This window comes from Dendropsophus ebraccatus, chromosome 2 (assembly GCF_027789765.1).
Source record: "Dendropsophus ebraccatus isolate aDenEbr1 chromosome 2, aDenEbr1.pat, whole genome shotgun sequence".
Lineage (NCBI taxonomy): Eukaryota > Metazoa > Chordata > Amphibia > Anura > Hylidae > Dendropsophus > Dendropsophus ebraccatus.
The window spans coordinates 13,834,429-13,861,296 of NC_091455.1; positions in this window are offsets into that span (position 1 = coordinate 13,834,429).

The following is a 26,868-nucleotide window of genomic DNA, read 5'->3' on the forward strand; positions in this document are numbered from 1 at the left end:
AATCAATTAAAAAAAACGAACTCGTTTTCAGCTTGCTGTCTTCCTCCTGTAATTTTTAGAGTATGTTCCAATAGAAAGGTGTAGCTGCTTTTCTCTGCCAGGGGTTAAGCTGTTAGTCTGCCTGTCTTTACCGCTATACAAGCTGTTACATAATATCAATGTGATGCGCTCACTCACAAACCATCAGTGTGTTCCATTTCTAATGTAAATAGATGTATGGAGCCATGTCTGGAAGAAGCAGGATACAGAACCTGCAGGTCCTGTAACAGGTACCTACATGATGCTGCAACCTAAGAATACTCCGCATGGCGGATAGAAGGAGGATGAAAAACAATCACTATTCCGCTTCTTCTATACACAAGGTGGAGCCCTTCTTATACCATATATTTGCTGGCTATGGCAACATGATCCCTGGGGCTGGCATCACTCTAGTTATAGGATGGAACTTGCAAAAGGGTCCTCAGGGCTGCTAAGACATATCAGGAAAGATATTGCAGACACCTTAGACTTCTATACAAAAGTAATATTTATAATGACATTTTTTCTTATTTTTTATTTACATAGCGACAACATATTCCACAGCAATTCAATTCACATATGTAGTATAACATGGGAAAGAAACTGCTCATGTGTAGGACCTGAGATTTTGCGGGTGAACAAGGGAATATATAATCTAACCTGCTCATATGTCCCTACTGCACAGGAGACGTTAGGGAGGAAGGCTTGTGTCTTCCCTTCCTCCTCTGAGCCGTTCCAAAACAGTTAGTCTTTGGCTCCATGTTGCAGTGAGACCGTTAGGAGCACTGGGACACCCTTTAGGAGCACTGCCCGCCCCCATAGCAGCGATCCGGCCCAGGACGGGCTAGATGGGGGTGAATCGGTGCTATGGGGGCAGCCAGTGCTCCTAACGGGTGTCCCAGTGCTCCTAACAGTCTCCCCGAACCATGAAGCAAAATACTAACTGTACCGGAACGGCGCCAAAGAGAAACCTAAGACATATACCTTCCTTCTTAGCGTCTCCTGTGCAGGAGGGACATAGCAGGTTAGATTCATCTAACCTGCTGCTAGCTCCCCTTTAAGCAAACATCCGAGTGCATACATAGTAAAATGTGTAAAGACAAAGTCAGAGATCACAGAGTATCAGCCTACAACGATGATGGGGGCTGCGCAGATATGATCAAACTCAACTCATTTCCTACTGAAAATAAAGTTTACGTTTTGCTAATGAATGAATGTATAATTGGATTTCCATCTCTAATTGCAATATAACTATATTATATGGATGGAAAGCAATACAATAATACAATAAAACGGTTGCTATGTCAGCGGATTGTAACTCAATTAAGCTAAAATTATTAAGAAAAAAACATTTTAGTAGAATTTAATGACACTGATATAGAGATGTGTCTGCGCTTAACTTTCTACAAACTTGGAACAACAGCTCGCAAAGCCCTGAAGAAACTTCAATTTCAACCAGGGGGCGGCTACGGATAGTAGAGTTGGACTTGAACTTCAGGGTGGAGTTTGGTTCAGGCAGAACCAGTACCATTCGTCTTGGTGGACTTTGGCAAAACAGAGTCCACTACAGGAAACTAGAAAGAAGACAAGATCCCATGACCAGAACATGTGGCACCAGCTGGAACGCACCATAAACAGGAGGCAAACGGGGGTGATGTCATAGGCTGTATATAAACTGGTGGCCATCTTGGCCATAGCCATTTTCAGCTTGGAAGAGAAAGCAACACACTGACTACTTTATACCAGCAGGCAGGTAGCTCATATCTCATTGTCTCATCACCAGTGAATCAGTATTAGCAGTTGGTAATTTTGGGGTGCTCACCAGTGGGTCATCTGCATAACATATCTTTTGCCATATGCCAAACATGTTTCTTCAATGCCACATAAACCTAACGGCCGCTCATCACTAACAGTTACTCTTAGTATGAAGAACTCTTGACAGACATAAATTCATGGTCATCTCCACTGAGACAGTCTTAGGATAAGTAGCAATACTCTGACTCTAAATACAGGTAAATATATTGATGTGATATTCACAAGACAGAGCTGGTGTGTGGTACTTTAATACTTTGCACAAGTCAGTAGTTAAATTATCATACTCATTCGAGATAAGCAAATTTTTGAAAAATTTGGTTCACCAGGCAATTTTTGGTGTGAAATTTGCAAACCACAATAAAACTGCTAAACAATTGTTTAGCTGTTCTGATGCAGTTTGGCTGCAATACTTACCTGTCCACGCTGCCCTGGTGTCCTCTTTTGCGTCTCCGGTGTTTCTGGTGTCCTTTTCTGAGCCGCCTTTATCACAATCAGCCAATTACTGACTGAGTCGGGACAGCAGTGGCCAGTCTCCAGACATGAGTGCCAGCCAACTCAACCAATCTCTAACCGCGGGGCTGTCCCGTCTCAGTCAGTCGCTGATTGGCTGAGCGGGTTGTCCCTCCAGAGATGAGAGTGATAGCCCACTCCGCCAATCAGTGACCTACTGAGATGGTTGCCGCTGTCCAATCTCAGTCATTATTTCGCTTAGTGGGCTGTAGGCGACTCAGAAGACGACACTGGAGATGAAAAAAAACACTGGAGACACAGAAGAGGACACTGGGAGAGCGTGGACGGGGGAGCACATATATATATATTTTTTTTTTAGCGGATTTTAAAACGATTCACTTTTCTCATCCCCGGTATTGATAGAAAAGCCAATAAATGTTACTATGGGTCCAGCTGGTATTAGAAAGTCTCTGGGTACCTTCATCCTGTTAGGTCCCCTTCATTGTTAACACAGAAACCTTTGCCAATGGGGGGTCTGAAGAGTCTAATGGGTGCAGTGACTGGGTGCAAATGTTAAAATGGTGTTAGTGCAAACTGATGGTAGCCAGACTTGTACAGCAAGGAGAGACTTGAGTCACTCTGGGTGATGTGGTACGGTTCCATATTGCAGCGTGTTAGGATGTGGAATTGTACAACTTGTGGTGTAGAAGTCACGTTGATCTTGCTCTTAGTGGACTAGGCCCACTAAGAGGCTGATGGTTGCAGGAGGGCAATTGTTCCTTGCTTATCTTCTGGCTTTTAGATGATTCTTTCACTCTCAGGGGCAGATATGAAGTTAAAGGGGTTGTCCAGCAAAAATATTTTTCTTTCAAATCAACAGAAAATGTTATTTTATTTTCAGTCTGACACAGTGCTCTATGCTGACATCTCTGGGCAAGACAGGAACTTTCCAGTGCAGGAGAGGTTTTCTATTGGAATCCCCACAGAAAGCCTCTTCTACTCTGGAGAGTTCCTGTCTCAGCCAGAGATGTCAGCAGAGAGCACTTTATATGTCAGATAGTATTACCTCATTTAGTTGTTCCTTTCCATGTGAGAATTCCTGGAATTGTTTCCTTTGGTTAGGTCATGTGATCTCATGGTGACCCTCTGGAAATCATGGGTGCTTCTGTGCTTTCATTGCCAGTATCTCAGCTAGCAGAAGCTCCTCTATATTAAAGATGCATGGACTGCTTCACACCAACTCTCCAGAGAGGGAAACTCCCATGAGAGTTATTGATGATGATTATACGTCTCATTTCACATTGTTATGATGGATTTGATCCCAGTGCAGCCTCCCTGAGTGTATACTTATAGTCGCTTAGACTATAAAGTGATATATAGTGTGACAAGCTGGGGGTTACTTGCTTGCTGGGATCGCCATCTCCCGGCTCTGGCCCCACCACACATTTCAATCCCACATGGTGCTGTTCTTTCAAACTGATCACAGTCAGCCTTATTCTTCCATCATCGGAAAACACATTTAGGCAACACCATGCACAAAAAAAGGATAACATGTAATACGAAAAAACAGAAAATCGCTACAACCATATACATGCCTGTAATGCAGGTCTGAACCTTCTCCTAGATGCAAGCGTGGTATAGGAGGCGTCGCTAGTGCCCTGGAACTCACAACTCTATGATGTTTGCTGGACACAGATACAGGTGAGCTTCCCTTTGTGTTTTAATTGTTTTGAGCACTATTTATATGTTTCATGCACACAATGTACTTATGCAGTGATTAAGACGTACTAACGTCGAAACGCGTCGCACTATCCATGTGCTGGATGTTTTATTCTATTTTTGTCCAAGTTAAATAAAAGTGGATTTTATCAAGGATGGCTGTCTCGCTGGAATACTTTCTGGACATAACATGTAATAGGTTAACCAGGAGCTGCACAGGGGGCATCTGGTTAAATGCTCGAGTTTTCCATTGATTTCAATGGGGTTTGTTACTTGAGTCAAACACAGAAAAATATTAGATTCAAGTAACAGGCACTTGATATTTTAGTGCTGGTTTAAAACTAATAGATATTAAAAAAAAGTCAGAAAAAATTAACAAATTGTGAAAATATATGTTTGATAAACCTGATTAGTGGACCGTCTGAACTCTGGAAGGCTCTATCACACCTAGGCTGCTTAGGCTGCATTCACATGTCTGAAAATTTTGCGGATGGTGCATGTCCGGCCTGCATGGTTGTCGTCCCATATCTGCAGCACTATAATGAAGCAGCCACGCGCAATGGTCACTAGAGTTTCTAGTAGATTCTAACATTTTCCCCTATCCCCTGGATAGTTTCCCCCATGATACATCATGCTAGGCGGGGAAACTATCCAGGCCAGCCATTCACCGTCCGTAGGTCCACAAAAGTTTGCGGATGTGTTAATACAGCCTACAGTATGTCAAGCATTTTCAAATGTGATTGATACCATACAGAAAGTCCCGAGGGGGCCCTCTTATTCATGCACTTAAGTAAGAGGGCCGTGTTTCCTCAAAATGTTGTGGCTTTACCATTGTTATTGTAATGCCACAATAAACGAAGAAATACAACTGAAATGTGAGTGTCTTCATTTTACGTTTTTCCAAGTGGAATGGGTCTTTCTGCAGATGGCGGTGGGGTCCAACCTCTGTACCCACCCTCGTCGATCTCCGTATCAGGCCCTGACGGCTCTGTTATGAATAGAGCCACAGGTATGGCACGTGACCTGAAGCTCTATTAATTCCTATGGAGCAATGGAAAGAGCCAGGGACACCGGAAGAGCACTGTACTCGACTCTTTCCGCTAGACCCATAGGAATGAATAGAGCCGCTGGTCACGCGCTCTATTCATAACTGAGCCAGTGGGGCCCAATGCAAAGTTCGGTAGGGGGTACAGAGGTTGGGCCCCAGGCGACCTCCCCTCCTGTGGATAAGAGGAATACCTCTTTAAATATATGTTTAACAAAAAATCTTAGGTTCATCTCAGATCCTCTCGTACACTATGTACTCTCAAAGAATGGCTTCTCAGGTCTAGTGTACTGTGTCTCTGATTCGCCCCTTTCTTACCTTGGTTAAATCTTCTGGCAAGAGGTTTGATCTCAGCATATAATTGGCAATATTCTAAAAAAAAATATATATATAAAATAGGTCTTACCTGGAGCTGAACTTTTTCCCGACAGCTAAAATTATTTGCTGTAATTCTCTGAAATTGTCTTGTATTTTTATATCCTTTTGTGGAAAAAAAAATTAGCTGAAATGTCTCCATTGGGTATATAACCTGAAATACGGCAGCACCATTATTATGATAACAGATGCTTAGGATTTACATTGGCCGACATCAGCTGTTCTCTCGGCACCCACCAAAAAAAAAAAAAAGAAGAAAACATATAATTCCCTCTATACATTCGGTTTAATGATGCAGAACAACTTTTCTTCTGTTAATTTGTTTGCGCGGATCGTCATTACATAGAAGGTATTCAGATGGGTTTTAGGCTGAAGGGCCGAACAGAAAGTGTAATTTTCTACAGAAATGCTTACAAAGAAAATCACACAAATCTGCAGAGAGACGGTAATAATAATAAGTGGAGCTAACAATGTAGACTTAAAGAGCTACTTCCCTCAATCAGGACAAAGTCGGATTGTCACGTTGACTCACCACATAATGGAAAGAGAGAGAAAAGTCTCTCCAGATAGTAGTTTTATGTCTTAGCCAGAGGACACGTGACCTTAGTGGGAATCCTATAAGAATATTTAGGACATTCCACACTAAATCTATACGCATTAATATGGACTTGATTAGAGATGAGTGAACTTTTCAAAACTTTGTTCTGTCAGGTGTGTCAAATTTTCAAGCAAAGTTCAGGTTTGTCTGAACCGAACCTTAAATGAACTGCACTAAAACAGCTAAACAATTGCATGCATTTAGCGAAGAGCAGTTTCAGTGCAGTTCGGCAATACTTACCTCCCACTGATTCTTCCTACAGGTCTTTAAAGATGCCTCCAGCCAACTCAGTCAATCACTGACTGATACTGGTTAACACAGTGGCCAGTGATTGGCTGAGTGGGCTGTCATTGCCAATATAAGAGTGATAGCCCACTCAGCCAATCACTGGCCGCAGTGCTGTTCTATCTCAGTCAGTGATTGGCTGAGCAGGCTGTTACAAGGGTACCGCCGTAGCAGCCATAGTGGTTACTATGGGGCCCACCACATCAGGGGACCCATCCCTGCAATGCACTGGGTCTCCTCATCTGTCATCGTACTACCAAGGGAGATGCCTACCATGGGAGACACTATGTACTGGGGGGTGGGATAGTAGGGGAGATGTTCATTTTGGGGGGACACTATGAACGGAAGGGGGGGATACAAGGTGAAATTTCTACCACAGGAGACACTGGGGGAGATGTCTACCAGGGGGGGCACTATCTACTGGGGGGGGGGGGATATCAGGGGAGATGCCAAACATATCTATTGGGTGGGACTAGTAAACAGGGGGATTGCATACAGTGGGATGGGGGAGAGGTAAGGGGGCAATCAAGTTTGCTATGGGGCCCAGCCCTTTCTAGTTATGCCCCTGGCTGTCACTCTGACCTCTTGTAACCTCTGGTCACTATTGATGATGTTTGCCATGGAAGATCAGAATGTCAGATTCTAAAGGTTATTCTCTGTCATTGCAGCCATTACAGAATGAGAACGCCTCAATCCTAGACCTGAGCCCTGTGGTTTGTGGGTGGGAACAGAGGACATCACCCCCTCTCTTAATTCTGTACATCACTGTCCTTGCCCAGCACTGGGAAAGCTGGGTGACGGCCCTTGTAGGAGATAAAGTACAGCTGAACAGTGCAGATAGCTCATCACATAATCTCTATGACACATGAGAGCCGGGACCCATCCAAATAAATGGAGGCCCCCCAAAATATCATTCTCTTAAGGGCTTTGATCTCTTCCATAAACCTTTAAAGATCCTATAATGGGAGTGAGAGGTGGGAAACTATGATCCAGCAACATTTTGGTAATCTGGCATCGATGGGACCCCTGCACCAGAAAACCAGGTGATCACCCAATCACTGAGCAAGACAGCAGCCAGTGATTGGCTGAGCAGCCTGTCACTCTCAGCTCAGGAGAGCCGTAGGAAGACACCAGGAGTAAGTATACCCTTTTTCTATTTTTTATTTGTATTCAATTTTGTGGGCACCATCTTTATGAACTTGTTAAGAATTTTGCAAAAATAGAACCAAACTTTTTGCAAAGTTTGTAACCAATCTTGGTTCAGAAGATTAAGTGTGCTCATCTCTGTTTAGGATATTTGGTAACCTAAGCTCCACAGCAATGTTTGCTCACATCCTCAGAAAGGTAAAGATAAGTATATAGTGGCTAAAGGCCCAATTACACTAAACGATTATCGGCCTTATTCGGGCGTTTAAGTGTAAGTGACCGGGGGAGTCCCCTGTCACTTACCGATCGGGACCCCCGCAGCGTGACTGCGGGGGTCCCGATCGGTAAAACGGACTGCCGGAGGTCTCTCACCTGCCTCCGTGCAGTCCGATCGGCGATCTGCTACACTGAGCCTGCACAGGCAGGCTCAATGAGCAGAGCGCCGATAACACTGATCAATGCTATGCCTATGGCATAGCATTCATCAGTGTAAAAATCAAAGTAATGTATGTAGAAGTCCCCCAAAGGGACTTCAAAAGTGTAAAAAAAAAAAAGTTCAAAACACCAACACACTACCCCAAAGCCCCTCCCCCAATAAAAGTCTAAATCACCCCCCTTTCCCATTATATAAATAAAACATATAAAAATAAATAAATAGATAAACATATAATATACCGTAGCGTGCGTAATTGTCCGATCTATTAAAATATAATAAGCGTTATTGCGAACGGTAAACGGCGTACACGAAAAGAGGGGAAAAAGTGCGCGGATTACCGATTTTATTTTACATTATATATTTAAAAAAATCAATAAAAAGTGATCAAAACGTCCGATCTTCACAAATATGGTATTAATAAAAACTAGAGATGATGGCGGAAAAAATGACACCCCATACAGCCCCGTAGGTGAAAAAATAAAACCGTTATAAGCGTCACAATAGGCCCATTTTATTAATATTTAATTGCCAAAAAAAAGGATTTCATAAAAAAAAAAAATATATAACATTAGAGAATCTGTGTAACCTGCATATGGTTGTGTTCGGACTGACCTATAGAATAATAGTATCATGTCGCTGTTACCATATAGTGCATTACGTAGACACAGGAGCCCCCCAAACATTACCATATTGCATTCTTTCTTACGATTTCACCTATTTATATCTTCATAAAAAATATATTTGGGATTCCGTCATACATGTTATGGTAAAATGAATGACGCCATTACAAAGTACAACTATTCCTGTAACAAATAAGCCCTTACATGGCCTGTAGATAGAAAACTGAGAGTGCTAGAGCTCTTAGAAGGGGAGGAGGCAAAAACGAAAGCACTAAGATCAAAATTTGCGCGGTCCACTGGGTCATTTTGGGCCTGGTCCTCAAAGGGTTAAAGGGAACCAATCATGGACGAAAGTTAAAAAATTTTTATTCCCTAACTAAATGTAAATCATCATTTTATTGACATTTGTAAATATAATTCATTATTTTTATTGCCACGTTTTTTAATTATTCACTTTTTACTTTCCTGTCTCGAGCCGGCTCTTTTCAAAAGAGCCGGCGCGAGACAGGAAACTCCCGTCATGCAGAGCGTCAGGAAAGGTTCCCATGATCCTTTGCCCGCCGCTCCGTTAATACACAGTGATCTCGCGCTATACAGCGCAAGAGCGCTGTGTATTTTCTAAAGTCCCTCTTCTCTAATCTATTTATGAAGATACAGACTGCCTCTGCAGTCTGTATCTTTATACTTTACCTATCCTCTTCTTCGGTGCAGCAAGGCCGGCGCCGCCATCTTGATTACGTCACTTGCGTTCCAGCGTAATCAAGATGGCGGCGCCCGGCCGTGCGGCACTGAAGCAGAGGATAGGTAAAATATAAAGATACAGACTGCAAATACAGTCTGTATCTTCATGAAGTCTATCTATGAAGATACAGACTGACTTTGCAGTCTGTATCTTTATACTTTACCCGATTCTCTGTTCCCTGGCTGTTCCGGCGGCGGCGCCATCTTGATGATGTCACGCTGGAACGCACCGCTGGAACGCAAGTGACGTCATCAAGATGGCGGCGCCCACCGGAACAGCCAGGGAACAGAGGATCAGGTAAAGTATAAAGATACAGACTGCAAATGCAGTCTGTATCTTCATGAATAGACTTAGGGAGAGATATACTTTCATAATAGGGACAGTTACATTTAGGTGATTGGTTCTCTTTAAGGAGGGGCGTGACCAGCAGCTGGAGAGGAGAGACGCATTTTCATCATGCTCCTGCCTGTCCTTGGCTATACTGGCTACAAAGACCCGATTCTTCACATTTATTCCTTTTCTCCCAGTAGGATTTATTCCTCAGAACTCAGTGGCTGTTCTGCTACCATGCACCACCAGTTTACACCGATACACAGGATCCCCAAAGTGGAGTTCCCCTTGGCCTCTACACCACAAGATGGCGCTGGCTCTACCGTGTCACAGCCGACAAGCCAGGGTAGGGAAATCTCTGTCTCTGCTACTCAGCCTCGCTCAACCCCAACAACTGTTAAAGAACTGTTTAATCTCCCAGGCTGAGGAGTCGGGGGCTGTCGGCCGCCATAACAGACCGCACTAGACTCAGAACACCAAACCCTAGAGCTGTAACCATAAAGCGCATGGGGTCTCCCCATTCAAAATCTCTTACAGTTTCCAAGACTTTTTCAGCCAAGCATTATGTTGATCTGCAGGTTCGTCAGGGACCCTCCGCTTCTGGTTTGATGTCGGTCACTGCTAATAAAGCTGTTATTCTCTTTCCCACGGCTACTATCTTAGCCAGCAGCAACAAACAGCATGGCCTCTGCAATTCCGTTCACTACTTAAATCATCTATACAGGATTGCTTTTCACTAGAGATGAGCAAACCTTGAGCATGCTCGAGTCCATCGGAACCCGAACTTTCGGCATTTCATTAGCGGTGGCTGCTGAAGTTGGATAAAGCACTAAGGCTATGTGGAAAACATGGATATAGTCATTGGCTGTATCCATGTTTTCCAGACAACCTTAGAGCTTTATCAAATGCCGAACGTTGGGGTTAGGATGGACTCAAACCCGAACCCGGTTCGTTCATCACCATCTGCTGGCATTCTATATTGTCTGCATCTACTTTGGATCATGCAACTATTTCATTCTCTACTGCTACGGAATTCATGTCTAGGGGCAAAGATATGGATTTTGACATGTTGTAGACATCTGATTCGCCATTGACCATCTCCTCCCTCAAAAGGATTTTACTTTCATTCAGAGACTCTCTCTTATTTGGAATAGATCAGATTGTCCGGTCTATCACATCTTCGGTGAGGGCTGTGGAGGACCAGTTCCTACTTGCAGAAACAAAGATGGGAGAGCTGATCACTTCACAAAATTTATTATCCGACACTTGTAGGAGATAAGAGGAGGAGACACATCATTTGAAAAGGAGAATCATGATCTTGGAGGACTATATTAGATGCAACAACCTGAAACTCCGGGGAATTCCCGAGTCTATTTAATCTTCTAACCTATCTTCTTACATTCATCGGTTTATTAAAAATGTTCTGCCTAATTGTGCGAATAGGGAACTGGTCATAGACTGGGCTCGTAGGGTCCCCAGACCTAGGCATCTCCCCATGGACACTCCAAGAGACGTCATCACACGTGTTCATTTCCTCCATGTTAAGTCGGCATTCTTGGAAGCAACTAGGAAGACAGATGGTATACCGGACGACTACCAGCGGATATCGGTGTTCTCAGATTTATCCCCAGGGACTCTACAATGGCGCAACTCTTACGCTGCCTTCACTAAGATGCTGTGGGACAACCATTTCTTGTATAAGTGATCTTCTTCTGCACACCTCATTGTGTTCAAAGGGGACGTCACCTACACGATTTCCAGCCCGGAAGAGGGGATGCAGCTATGGCATTCCTGACACACTCACCACTATCTGCCATTGGACAGGAGGAATGCTTTGCTCATTTTTATGCTTTATACCTTCTCATTACTTTCTGGCATTGGTCGGACTATGTGCCTTACTCCTGCGTGACTAATGTTAATTAGTGTTATATGTGTCAGGACCAGTCACACCAAACACAACGAGACAGTGAGCCCTGAGCTCAGCCCCTCCCACTGTCCCTACCTAATTGCCGCAATCTGCCCTAAAATGGCAGCGGACAACTTGGCGGCGATCCCTGGCCTGGATACGTGAAACAATAGACAAGACAAAACGAACAAACACAATAAGAAAGGTCAGCAATCCGGGTCACAACAGTCTGGCAGCAAAGGTACAAAATCAGGATCCAAAAGAGTAGTCAAATAACAGGCAATGTGGTCGGGGGCAGGCGGCAAGCAAGCGAGGTCAAAAGATACTAAGCAGAATTCAGGAGAAGCACAGAAACAGAACCACAAGCAGGCAGAGACTAAGTCAATAACCGGCAAGGCACAGGCAGAAGCTGAATTCTTAAATAGGACACCAGGAACCAAGTCCAGAAGATGATAGGAGGGACCAGCTGTCAATCACTGAGGCAAAGGCAGGTTAACTGTTACATGACCAGAGCAAACAGAAGCACAGACACGGGTGGGGCAGGGAAAACAATTAGCAGACCAGAAGGAATAAGACACAGTTCAGACAGGGTAAAAACAAAGGCAAACAAAACACAGAATAAATGGAATATTATGGCCAAAATCGCAGTCTCGGTCGTACCTTACGCACAGAGGACTGCGCCAAAGTTCCATTCATGACAGTACCCCCCCCTTTTATGAGGGGCCACCGGACCCTCATTAGACGTAGCAGGAGTGGGTGGAAAATTACCTCTTACAACACATGTTTGAATGTCACTGGAGATGTCACTGTCAGTCTCCCACTCATCAGCGCAAGCATCCAGGTGACTAACTAAAGGTTCACTGACAGGTTCTATATCACCAATTATGCTACTGGCATCAGACACAGACTCAGCTTCCATGTTGCAATTATTCAAAATTACAGTGTCATTTTTGGCTGGACACATAGATTTCACACTAGGTTTAGCAGAGCAACAATGCACACCCACACCACTTTGAGGTACCTGTGCGCCCAGGTGACTCTCCTGGTTGTCACCTGGACGCTGACGTTCTGGCCGCAGGGGACGCTTGGGACAGTGGCAAATGAAGTGTCCGTCATCACCGCAGTAGAAACAGAGTCCATATAATCTCCGGTGTTCACGTCTGGTCCTGATGCCCATAACTCCCAACTGCATGGGTTCATCCTCGATGTAATCAGAGGGAAGGACAGGTTTTTTCAAAGACAGAGATGGAGAGACAGAAGGTTTAGAAACGTCAGGACCTGCTTTCTCCTTTTGCCTATCCCTGAGCCTGCGGTCTATGCGTACCGCCAAAACCATGGCCTGCTTCAGGGTAAGGGGATCTGGATGACCTGTCCAGGCATCTTTAATGCCATCCGACAACCCCTGCTTAAACAATGCTTTAAGCGCAGCCTCACACCACCCGGTGGTCACACTATGACGTCTGAATTCGGCACAGTAATCCTCGACTGGTCTCTTGCCCTGGCGAATAGTCAATAACTGTGTCTCAGCTAGACCCACATGATCTGGTTGGGCATAGATGGCTCCCAGAGAAAGAAAAAAGTGCTCTAAATCGCTCCACTCCTCAGCCTCAGGAGGGAGTTTAAGAGCCCAGGCCTGGGGATCTCCCTGCAACAATGAGACAACAATAGCCACTTTTTCCTGCTCTGTAGGGAAGTGATTGACACGGAAATACAGCAAACAAGAATTCTTAAAGGTCTCAAACTTGTCTCTATTCCCCAAAAACCTGTCTGGAAGCAACATTGTGGCCTTAGCAGATTGCTCTACCACTGGGGGCGCCACAGCCCCAGCCTGGTTAGCTGTAAGGACACGAACCTTATCAGCCAGCTCAGCTACCAGTACTGCCAAACCCTTCACTTGGGTGACTAGGTCCATGTCTATAAGCATATTGACCTGGTTAGCCAGCTTGACTACCAGGCCTGACACCCCCTCCACCTGCATAGCAAGATCCTCTACTGTAGTCATGGCACCAGAGGGGGCAGCAGATTTTTTGGGCCGGGTTATGTCAGGAACCGGACAGCAGGACAAGACAAACAGTGAGCCCTAAGCTCAGCCCCGCCCACTGTCCTCTACCTATTTGCCACAATCCGCCCTAAAATGGCGGCGAGCAACTGGGCGACAGTCCCTGCGCTGGCTAGGTGGGACACAAAGACAAGACAGACAGACAAAACACAATAACGAATGGTCAACAATCCGGGTCACAACAGTCTGGCAGCAAAGGTACAAAATCAGGATCCAAAAGAGTAGTCAAATAACAGGTAATGTGGTCGGGGGCAGGCGGCAAGCAAGCGAGGTCAAAAGATACTAAGCAGAATTCAGGAGAAGCACAGAAACAGAACCACAAGCAGGCAGAGACTAAGTCAATAACCGGCAAGGCACAGGCAGAAGCTGAATTCTTAAATAGGACACCAGGAACCAAGTCCAGAAGATGATAGGAGGGACCAGCTGTCAATCACTGAGGCAAAGGCAGGTTAACTGTTACATGACCAGAGCAAACAGAAGCACAGACATGGGTGGGACAGGGAAAACAATTAGCAGACCAGAAGGAATAAGACACAGTTCAGACAGGGTAAAAACAAAGGCAAACAAAACACAGAATAAATGGAATATTATGGCCAAAATCGCAGTCTCGGTCGTACCTTACGCACAGAGGACTGCGCCAAAGTTCCATTCATGACAATATGCCATTTACTGCTACCGTGCTCACACCATAGTCGTGTATGTAGTTTCTCGCAATTGCACAGTTTGTCTGAAAGCTCATTTTAGGACATATGGCTGCACTGTTACCTTACAGCACTGTTCATAGTACCATATCTCTTTCCATATTCATATGTCTTTTGTTACGCTATACGTTCCATTCACCTAGCTGTTTTACTAAGCTTCACTCATGGTTCTCCCTGAGGCCATGCTCACTAAGCATTAATGATAGCATTATAACAGAGCAACTGTTCTCACTTGTTTTCCCACTTCATTGACTTCTTGTTAGCATTCCGTACCCTGCATATCTTTAATATCTTTACATATACCTGCGTTTTTGGTACATACGTGACGGATATCAGCAGCGTCATTCAGAGCAGCTGACCTAACTGGTCATTCATCTCATTGACTGTTGTTAGCTAATTCACCCTGCTTACTTCTTACTATACATAATACACAAACCTTAATAAACGTAATAGAGGCTTTAATGACCTTCAAAGTCTTCTACAGTGAACCATGTACCATTATAATGACATTGTCATCCCCAAAGAAAATGTCCCTAATACTGTACATAATTAGAGCAAGAACTTTGGGGCCATCAAGATAAGACACCATTTCCATTCAGGTGATCCTATTAAACACAGTCTAATAGTAATTGCTCTCAGGATTGTGTCGTCCAACTGATTTCCACTAAGACTCGAGTTAGATGGTCTTTCCTGCGGATGGCTGAACCTTGCCTAAGCGGAGGCATCATTTCCTTGGCTTGAGCAATTTCAATTAAGGTTAATTTGAATCTTCAATGTCAGCCAAAGTCTTGGTGATATCAAAGCTATTCACGTGGAAGAAGATTTATTATCCCGGGCAGTTTTTGTTATTAATAATCTCTATGAAATCCCTAATCAAACATAATTACAAAGAATTTTTTTTTTTAATTCCCTGACGAAATTAGTAAACTTCTGATAACCCTTTCACTTCTGCGCTCGTGTTGCTAATACTTGCCCGGAGTTAAGGAATGTCGTCAGAATCATCGTTTTTACATGTGCTAAATCTGGAAATCTTTTTTTTTCTATTTAAAATTGTACAAGTCGACATTAATTGGACACGTTTCAGTTGTAGCCCTAGGGCTTGTGAACATGAGGCCGGTACAGATACATTGTAAGGAGCCAGGCTGCATGCTTAATTGAAATATCTGTGTATGGAGATATTCTCCACTGAAAACAATTCTTCCTTATATCACCCTACACATGGAGTCCAGTTGAGCTTGCCTTAACTAATTTTGTTGGTTTCACACTAAATAGACATGTAGAAAGGGATATATCATCATGCACCACTGGCATACGCCATGAAAAAGGGAATTCACTTTTTTTCCGCCCCTTGGTGTACACCAGTTGTACCCCCACTCGCCTGATGGCCGGACGGACCGGGGAGGGGCGCAACAAGGCGGGGAGGAGGCATGGCTGAGCCAGGCTCGGTGCCAACCGGCTGTACTAAGAGGCACACTTCTCTTAGTAAATCCAGACGGGGAGAAGGTGCCTGGTTTATTTAAGACTTGCGTATAAGTATGCCAGTTTTGATAAATGTGCCAGGTAATGAATTTATCTTGGTGTACTCCCCTGTCATCCCACTTTCAGCACTGTTCTAGAAGGTGGTGGTTTATAGGCAGTGCACACAGCAGCCCAGCCCATCTGCTAGGGGGCCAGGTTAGTGGACCAATAAGGGCTTGGTGGCTTTTCTCAAAAGGGCTCCCAACTTTCTCTATATAAATTCTACCTATCCAAAAAAAACAAAAAACCTTTTGATTAGTGATGATCAAAAAGTAAAATGTTTGACTCGAACTTTGAACTGTAGTGGTGTTCAGTTCGAGGCTTGACTCAAACTCGAACCCCATTAAAGAGTCAATGGGAGATGTTCGGGTTAAATTTTATACAATGCAGGTGAGGAGAAGCTGTGATTACCATCCAGAACATTAAACTGGATACATGTAGCTGGATATAACACAGAAATGATATTACGTCACGTGAATTGAGGTTAAAAGTGATTATCAACTAAGTGATTATCAACTTTATGTTGTTATGTACACTTGAATTTTTGGAAAATTATTTAAAACAAGGAAAGCAGTATCATTGAATCCCAACGATTTACATGGTGAAAGTGGGGAACACACACATACGAACCTTGTATAATTGTGCATGAATAGGAACAACACTATGAATGGATTAAAAGAAAATCTAAGTCACCACTGCTCACTGGGAACCATCACAGGAAGACTCTGGGATGTCAGCATACAATAATAAACTGGCTAAGATCTAACCAGCTCAAAAAGTTCCCAACAGGCAAAAACATAAGTGTAAGTGACCACCAGGGAAGTGTCACTCCTATTGTATGTAGTGTGTGAGCCACACAAATGAGGTAACCAAAAAACTGCAAAGCCTTTAAGTCCCCTTATGCTCTGGGGCCTTTATCAAGCTTCAAAAAAATTATTTAAAAATACCTAAATTATTGAAATAATGAACTGATATTCAACAAGAATAATAAAGTAAAACAAGCACAAAACTTTCCATTGCTAATGTTCATAAGAACAAACCATAGGAGTCCAAAGTAGAAATGTGCAAATTGTTTAGCAGCAGCCAACCTTCCAACTCTGCTCCGCTCTCAGGTTTCGGAAAAAGTTGGATCCAGTCCTGGGAAACTGGGACAAGTTATAACTATAGTTGCAAAAACTTTTTTGTGCAGGACACAAGAACATGCAAAACTTTTGGGGGTTAAATTTCAAAAAGATTTTTAACGTTTCTATTTTCTTGCATTTTTGTGTAATTCCTATATTCATCAAGAAGAAATCTACATCACTGTGTAATTTATTTTTTCTTCATCTCCTGACTGGGTGATTTTTTTTTCCCCATTTCCTCCATATTATCTTAATTTTTAAGCATCTAATTAGTAATTCAAGACTTAATAACACGAGATCCTAATTAGTTTATAGAGTTATCTCGCTACTTTTCTAATTTAAGAGAATATTTTCACAGCGATTTATATTAAAACAACGGTTAATATTAGCAATCAGTAAGACTCCTCACACATCCTTTGTTGATGAATTGCGCAGACAGAACTCCGCGTTCATTTGCATGCCACTTACTGATGACACATGATACTTTAGAATCTGTGAAAAATAAAACGATTCTGTGCGGCTGATGAAAAAAATTGTCTCTTTTCCTCTCTTAATTTTTTCAGTTGAGATTAAGACTAAAAACAGGACACACTTTTCTGAGTGCATCTTACTTACAGCTCTGCATGGTTATTACGGCAGCAATCAGATCCCGCATCTGGTCCGGTAAAAGGCAGGCATCAATCATGGCGGATCAGGCACGGGAGAAAACCAAGCCTCCTCCCTACCTTGCTGTACAACACCCACCCATCGGGTGAACCGGGGATACAGGTAGAAGGGGTTAATATGCACCATCTCCCTGGTGTACACTACGGACACAACACTAGTCTCCCTTATTGACCAATCCCTACAAAATTGATGACCATAGATGATCTGATATCACTAGGGTGATGGCTGGAGGGGAATTGTTAGGTTCAAGTGTAAAAAGGGAGAGAGCTGACCCCCATTTACTTCTCTTTATGCAATTGTGCTATGTGTCCTTCAAGAATCTATATGTTTTTTTATTAAGTTATTAACTTAAACGCAGACATCATGAGAACTCTCGCTCTCTCTCTTTATTTTTTTTTTTTATTATTTCTTTGTATTCAGGCACAAAAAATAAAAGATATATAACTCTTTTTATTATTATTATTACTATTGTCATTTTTATTCTAAATTGTGTTACTGCTCCCGTATACAGTGGTCCCTTAGGTTACAATATTAATTGGCTCCAGGACAACCATGGTATGCTGGAACTGTGGTATCGTGAGACCAGAAGTATTAATAATACGTTTTGAAGCCCCCAAAATGTCATCCCAAAATAGGAGAAAATTAATATTAAAGAAAAATAAACAGATAACTTACACAGATAAAGCAAGTGTAAAAAAATATTGTCTGAAGATATAAAATGTAGAGAACAGGAGATTCTTCGGGGCCCTAAATATTTCATATCTGCACCAGAAAAATAAAAGGGAGCTTCCCTTACCTGTGTCCAAAGAAGGAAGAGTACGGTACCATGGAGAGGCATGAGGTGATACTAGATAGAGGTGATACTATATAGATGTGATACTAGATAGAGGTGATACTAGACAGAGGTGATACTAGATTAGTGCAAATAACACAAGGTTTTTATTAGTGAACCACCCACTATGATTGGTTCTTCCAACCAGTCCAGGCTGTCTCTAGCGTTGCATGTTGAGTATTGACTTAAGTTATAATGATCCAGAAAACTACTGTATGGTGAAGCCATTGTAACGTGAAGCCATGGTAATTCGAGGGACAAATCTAATTACTGCGATTATTATTATGTAGAAGTTTTTGCACATTTTGATCAAATTATCCTAACCTATCAGCCACGTGTCAACCTCAGATGGATCCCTACACTGAACATCTTGGGGGACATTTACTATCGTTACCCCACTGGCATTTGTCAGGGAAAAGGCATAGATTTGGCCCTTCTCCTTGGCGTACAATTGACATATCCCCCACTTGCCTGATGGGTAGGTGGGTGGGAAGGCGTGGAAAGGCAGGAGGAAGCACTCTAGATTTGTTGCACAGAGTCTGCACTGGGCTGGACAGTTTTACAGGTGTACACCTCCTAGTAAAGCTGGCTGGGAAAAAAGGGGGCGCTGCGGGCTTCCGGTTCCGGCGCCATGGTGTGAGGACGCACAGAGAAGCAGCTCCGCTCCTCAGCAGACAAAACAGCCGCTCACACCCGTAATCTCTTACCAGCAGAGTCCATCTGTGAGACGCAGACCGGGGCGCCAGTTATATGGATCGTTTTTGTGCAAAAAATTTGCCCAAAAGTGAAAGCGGTGGGGAAGGGGAAACAACCGAAGCAGCACACGAAGCGGGACAAGATGGCGCAGGTCAGTGACAGAGCGGAGGACTGGCAGTCGGAAGGTGAGACCTCGGAGCAGGAGGGGGAAGGAAGGCTATCCCTGATAGACCACAAAAAGATTGCTATAGAGGTGGCTAAACAAATCACCCCTGATCTGCAGGAATCATTATCGGCCACGGTGGCCTTAACGCTGCAGAAGCTGCAACAGGAAGTCGCGCAGCATGGGGAAAGACTGGATGAGGTGGAGACGCGCCTCCGCAACATGGAGGACTTCACTGACCAGACTGTGACTAAGATGGAACAGCTCGAAAGAGATAATGTGCGTTTGTGGGAGAAGGTCCAGGACTTGGAGGATCGCTCCCGGCGCAATAATCTTAGAATACATGGTGTTCCAGAGACTGTGCCGGCTAATGAGCTACTGACTCTATGCAAAATTACTATCCCCCAATTACTAAAGGTCCCACATGACTGTACAGTAGAGAGAGCGCATCGCCTAGGTCCGGACCTGCGTACGGGTCCTGTTAAAGGGGTTCCCCCTTCCCTGACACCACGAGAAAGACCGCGCCAAGTTATAGTGTGTTACTTAAAATTCACTGACAAAGTGGAACTTCTCCAGGCGTTCAGGCACCACAGAACGGAGCTGTTATTCAGAGGACAGAAACTTGTTATATTCAGTGACTTTTCGGCTGAAACCACACGAAGCAGGCGGCTTTTTTCACCTATCTGCACGGAACTATTTAACCGCAAAATCAAGTTCGCTCTTATTTACCCAGCGATATTAAGGGTGTTTCATCCAGATGGATCCATATCTAGATATAAGCACCCCGAAGAAGCCATGAAGGGACTGGCCAAGCATTACCCGAACACCTCGCCATCGCACTCAACTGGATCGACCGGATCTCCTCCCCGAGACCATAGATCGGAGGATCGCCCTGCGAGAAGCCCCAGATCTGTGTGGTATGAGGGGCACCGGGAGGATGGGGCGCAAAGAGCGGAGGGCCCTAAGGAACAACGTAAAAGACGTTCGTCGTTGCCGCATATATGAGATGCTGACTCTCCAACTAGGCGGCCCGGCCATTGCATATTGGTAATAGCCATACGATGGGACGCTATGCTGCTTCATTCCTGGCTGTTACAGATATACTTGATACTACTTTTTTCTAGGTTACTGAGAGCGGAGTTGTGGAGACCCTGATAGATAAGGACGAGACTCTATTTCCTTTTTTGCCTCCCCATACTGTGGGAAGAAGGAAGCCAAGAGGCTATGTTTTCCCTCTCGGTCTTCTGTTGGAAGAGACCCATGAGGGAAAGTGCCTGGTTTGCGCTTTACTTGTGCTCTTCTCATTCCAAAATATGATTCAGGCTGTGTATCAGGAGCCCTCGGCACGTATTTCTACTCCCGGTTTCCTATCCCGACCTTTTCCATTACAGAAGGGTGTCCCGACCTTTTCCATTACAGAAAGGCAGGGGTGTCCCCTTTCCCCCTTGTTATTCAATTTAGCTATTGAGCCTCTAGCACGATATCTCTCCACGAGTTCCATATTTCAGGGTATACGGGTTGGAAGCCGGGAGGTGAAAGCGGCGCTCTTCGCAGATGACCTCCTGTTATTTATGGGGGATCCTCGGCGAGATTTGCCGGACGTTTTTCAATCCCTGCAGTTATTTGTCCGTTATTCAGGATATAAAGTGAATGTGGACAAGAGTGAGCTGCTGTTCCTATCTGAATCCTCATCAGTACAACGTGAACCACTTCCAGTACCAGTTCGTGTAGCTGGTCAATCTATACAGTACTTGGGGATCCGTGTGGGAAGGTCACCTCACTCGGTCTATAAGCTAAACTACCCCCCCCCCCCCCCCCCCCCCGATTCATAAAATAATAGAAGAACTTAAGAGATGGAGCAGTCTACCCATCCCATTCCTAGCAAGGTGTCATCTATTAAAAGTGATGTCCTTTAGTAAATTATTATACCCCCTCCAAACTGTCCCTTTGCTCCTCAAACACCTAGATGTGAATAAATTACAGAAGGCATTTACTCAGTTTATCTGGGCAGGTAGGAAACCGCGTATAGCTTACCGCAAGCTAGTGCTTGCTAAAGACAAAGGGGGTCTGAACATGCCAGACATACGGTTGTACAACATAGCTAGCTTATTTAGACACTGTCTGGATTGGATACGGGGACAGGGAAGTTTTTCTAATGTGGCTCTGGAGACTCAACTGGCCCGCCCATGGTCGTTAGTATCCCTTATGCACACAAACTTCTCCAAGCTGCCACAGACGATAAAGCATAGTGTGGTGTTTAGGGATACAATTGCAGCATGGAAAACTGGTCGGAAGTTATTTCAGTTATCTTTTCGGGTTAGCAAATATATGGAGCTGTGGGACCATATTGAATTTCAGGAGGGAAACACTAACAAAATGTTTCAGACATGGAAAACTCTTAATATAGGTAAGGTGGCAGACTTACTACACTCTACAGAGCCCCGGTTGCTTACCTTTGAGGAGTTGAGGGCAGCGAGGGTTCTGGGCCCAGGTCACTTCCTCCCTTACAGACAGGTGACTGCATTTCTTCGGTCGCGTCTATGCAACTGGACGAAGGAGGTGGGAGTGGGTATGTTAGATGGTTATGTCTATAGCGAGGGGCCATGTCATTCTCTGTCCTCTTTATACATGGACGTTAAAACACAAGCACTGACTGAGACATTACTGTCCCTATTTGACTATTGGGAATGCAAATTGGGCAAGCCAGATCTAACTGCCCCCATCCTTAAAGATTGGGCTGCTATACGCCAGGCAGTAATAAATGAACGATGGCGTGAGACGCACTTCAAAATTATACACCACGCCACTTACGGTTTCTCTTTGCCAAGGGCTCCCACAGACCCAAATAGGTTGACAGCATGTCCAAAATGTGCAACTCCTGGGACAGATCTTTTGCATAGCTTACTACAATGCCCCAAAGTAAAGACTTTCTGGGAACATATTGCAAAGCTTCTGAAAAATAAACTACTTATCAGTTTAGCACTAGATGCGAGTGAGATAGTACTACATATCTCCCCAGAGGATAAGCCTATGACATATCTAACGCACATATTTTTACTGACGGCGAAACGTTGCCTCCTGGCAAAGTGGTTACAACCCGAACTCCCTACGGTGTATGAAGTATTGGGGCAAATCAAGTTCTTCCTGAAAATGGGTCAAATCGAGACAGAACTTCAGAAAGATAAAAAGGTTAAGTCATTCATGGACAAATGGAAGACTTTTGTTAGTGTTTTCCTCAATGCTCGGGAGAGGGAGGCAGTGGTGAAACCCTTCAGATACACAGAGTGGTACTTGAAAGGGGAGTTGGCAGGGTCCTTGGGTAACCTAAAGTTGCCTGCTGGCTCTTGAGATTGGTCCGTATTCCACATACGGTCAGGTAGCATCCCCTGCGAGACTGGAAAGGGAGGGAAGGGGAGGGGGGGAGGGAGGGGTTGGAAACACTGGTTTATGGTTTGTTATGTTTTGAATTGGGATTAGGATTACTTTTTCTGAACTTGGGAAGTATCCCGAGAAGTCCAGCTATGTGAACGAATTGTGACACTTGTGTTCAGTGTAAGACGGGATGCTTCCTGCAGAATGCTTATGTTTATGTCTTTGAAAATATAAAATGATTAAAAAAGATATTTAAAAAAAGGGGCGCTGCATTATTTTAATACACCTATTAAAGGGGAACTCCATCCGTGACCCCTTTTTCTGCAATGCACAGCAAGGGTGTGGGTCTAAACAATTACATCCACTTTACCTCCAGCTCCAGCACTGCCGCCCATATTTTGACGCTCTGGTCCCCAATGTCTTCCTGGTCTTGAAACATGACATGGCAGGCCCTCTCAGCCATTCAGTAGCATAGGCGGGACACTGCTACAGCCACTGAATGGCTGATCAGGCGTACCACGTGTCAAGTTCTGTCCCAGACCAGGCCGGACACCGGGGTAACAGAAGATCAGAATGTGGGCAGCAGCGCTGGAGCCAGGGTGGTAAGTGAATTTAACCCACCCCCTCCCCAGGCATTGCAGAAGAAGGAGTTCCAGCTGGAGCACCCCTTTGGGGGAAGAGAAGTTGAGCTAAAATTTCCAATATTAAATAGCAAATCCAAAAAAAAAAACAACTGTATAGGCACATATTGACCTATTGACCTACATGGAACACTATATTCTAGTTATAGTTAATCCATATGATAATGTTTTTGCACACTGGGTAGTTTTGATTTCATCCAGTGACGTAGAACTGTTTTATAGTCAGCATTTTGTATAATGGGCCGGCTAACCAGTGTGAACAATGACCAATCCGTTGATGAGAAAAACGTGATGTGAGTTATTCTATATCCCTACTCTAATCTGTGTTTCAGAATTGTTGGTTAATAAGCATTTTCACAGGCAATACATTACATCGACCTCTTCCTGTCTACTTTTTTGGCATTTAGAGTCATCTCCTCCAGCGCTCGTCTCTTGAGACAGTAATAAATACCCGCTATGTCGTAACTTGATCTGCATCTCAGTAGATAAAGTTGCTATGGGAAGAACATTTCTCCTATCATGAGCTTTTAATAAAACATCTTCTGTTAAATGTGAAAATTCTGTATTCTCTACCAGGAGACCTCATTTGTCAAGCATCAATCCCATGAGGAACGCTAGATCAATGGACCTTTCTGTCATGTAACTTTCTATGCCCATGGAAGTTGTGTGGCCTCTTTATCTGGGGTTAAATTGGTCATACACATTAAATAAAAGTTATGCAAATATAGGAACTTTGGTTGAGTTGGCCAATAACCCATTATGAATGGTGGCTTCATGGCAGAGGGCATAAAAGCGAGGTACAAAGAAGTCTGATCCTTCTTTCATACTAATAAGCTGTTGGTTGAAGTTCAGCCAGTAGCATGCCCTTCACCCCATGATAAATAATATTTTTTTATTTGTGATTCCTCAGCACATATTTTGTAAATTTTGGTCCCTGTCCCCATTAGAGCTCACAATCTAAACTGACCTATCTGTATTTTTGGCTGTCAGATGAAACCAGAAAGTACCCCTACGCACACGGAGAGAACATACAAACTCTTTGCAGATGTTGCCCTTGGTGGGATTTAAAACCAGAACCCCAGCTAAAAGGTTGACAGCTAATGTCAGGTCATAATATGTGATGGTGAACAACACTGTCCTGATACTAGGGCATGAGGACCCAGAAAGGATTGTAGAGCAAGGAATAAGGATAAGAAGTTGGGAGCAGTAAAGTACATGGTTATAAGTCTGAAATTCTTATTTTTTTGCTCCAGTCTGAGGTCTGGTCTGAGATCTAAATGAGTTTTACAGCCAGGTCTGGGGTCTTAAAACATTTAAAGTATGGGTCTGGAGTCTGAAGACATTTAAAAGTCTGATCTTGTATCGAAAATAATTTTAGGTCTTGGTATGAAGCCTGTCTTTATTTTGAGGTTTGGTCTAGGGGTTCTGAATTTTTATCTGTGTTGACGTGGGGTCTGTATTGGTTAAGTGACTCTAGTTTTAGTTCTGTATTAATTTTGTATCTGGTCCGTATTTATTTATATACTTGATCTTGGGTCTAGTGGAAGGATCTTAAAGGGGGACTATCAGCATGTTAAACGACTCTAGCCTGCTGATTGCCCCTAATGCACACATTGCGCCAAAGAGGAAGGAATGTATAACTTTACTCCTCTGAGCTGTTCCAGTGCAGTTAGCAGTCAAATCTATGGCCCAGAGCACCGTTAGGAGCACCGCCCCATCGTGATCGTGTGATTGGTGCTGGACAGTGCTCCTAACAGTGCTTTGAGCCATGGATTTCAATACTAACTGCATGGGAACGGCTCAGAGGAGGAAGGTAAGAGGCATAACCCCCCCCACACTTGTGCATTAGGGGGCTATCAGTATATCAGCAGGTTAGAATCATCTAACCTGCTGATAGTTCCCCTTTAATTACTTTTTTTGGTCTGGTCATTTATGCTCAGCCAATCGCGGCTGAGCAGCTGATGGCGTGCCAGAGGGGAGCCGGCATAAGGAACGGCTGGAGCGGTCCGCCTCCCAAAGATGACATCATTGTCACAAGATGGTGGCTGGGGTCGTCACGAATGCGTTAAGTATAATGAACCACACTTCCGCGTCTAGTGTGGGTGGGGGGAACACGGGGAAGGGGGCCATTCACTTACATAACATACATTACAAAGTTGTATAACTATGTAATGTGTGTTATTTTGTGAATAAATGTTTAGCGTCGCACTACCCCTTTAAGGCTTGGATTAAATTTATTTAGGGGTCTGGACACTAGCTCTACCTATCACTCATAGGCTAATATGGTATAAGATTAACTGATTTGTTCGTTTCTACGCCTTTCCATCTATTGCAAAACTACAATTCCCATCATGCCTGGAGAGCCAAAGCTTTATCTTTAGTGTCCAGACATGATAGGAATTTTTGTTTTTAAACAGCTGGAGAGCTCCAAGTCTGACACCTGTGGTTTTAAGGATGCAAAAATAAGTGGAATATCACAGTCTACTATGTAAAATAGCTCACATTTGTACTTTTGAGAAGCGCCGAGGCATGTAGAGGGATGAATATATGATCTATAGCCGACATTTTAGTGTGTTTTTCTTCACCAGACATGTCAACTAATGATTTGCATTTTGTATTCAGTCTGCAAAACATTGTGGAGAAAATCTACGGTAACACCGGAGGGGACACTGCTTGATGCCACCTCCAACTACAAAGGCTCCCACAGTCATCGAGATGTCATGACATTTCTGCACAAGGTGGAAGATACAGCTAGTTAGTCTAATGTAAATTCAATGTTTAATTAAGTCTTCCAGTTATCACGTAATGTAGATCAATACACCGATGCTTCAAGGCATTTCCCAGTCTAGTCTTTGAATTTTGTTGGCTTTTAATGTAGATACCGGTATCACGAGACACCTTGAACCTTAATGGCCCACTCCTCCTGTTTTCGAGAAGTTTTACTTTTGTTTCTTTGAAGATCGGTCTGAAGTCAAAGTGATAAAAGCGATAAAGAGTTTACGGTGTTAGATGTTTAATTGCTTCCCAATGACCCAGAAGCCTAAAAATGTCCTATCGATAAACATATGTAAAAACAGAGATGGCTTTTTTTATTTGCATAATGCTCCCCTCCACCACCTTACATTCAATGGATACTTAATAATAATAAAGGAGAAGTCAAGAAAAAGCCAATATGCTTATCGCACCGCGTCACGGAGCTCCCGGGCCCTGCTAGCTGTAATCTTCTCCTGAGTTCCGGGTACGTCATGACCTGGACTCGATGCCACAGACTAGTGAGATTCAGCCAATTGCTGACTGCAGTGCCCCCCCCCCCCCCCGCCCCTAGTAAATGACTGGCTGAGCAGGACATCTGTTAGCCGCGTCATGATGAAGCTGGAGGAAAGCTAAGAAGATAGCAGGCGGGGTTCAGGAATGGGACTTCACCTTCTTTTTTCTTTTTTTTATGATCCAAAAAAAAGTTCTCATCCCGGCACTCACCGATGAATTAAAACAATGCTTTATTCAGAGATTCGGCAGGGCAACACACTGTGCCTTCCACAGATAATGAGCACTGGCTGTTTCACGTGACTACACACTTAGTGAGCCGGATGAAGCGTGTAGTCACGTGAAACAGC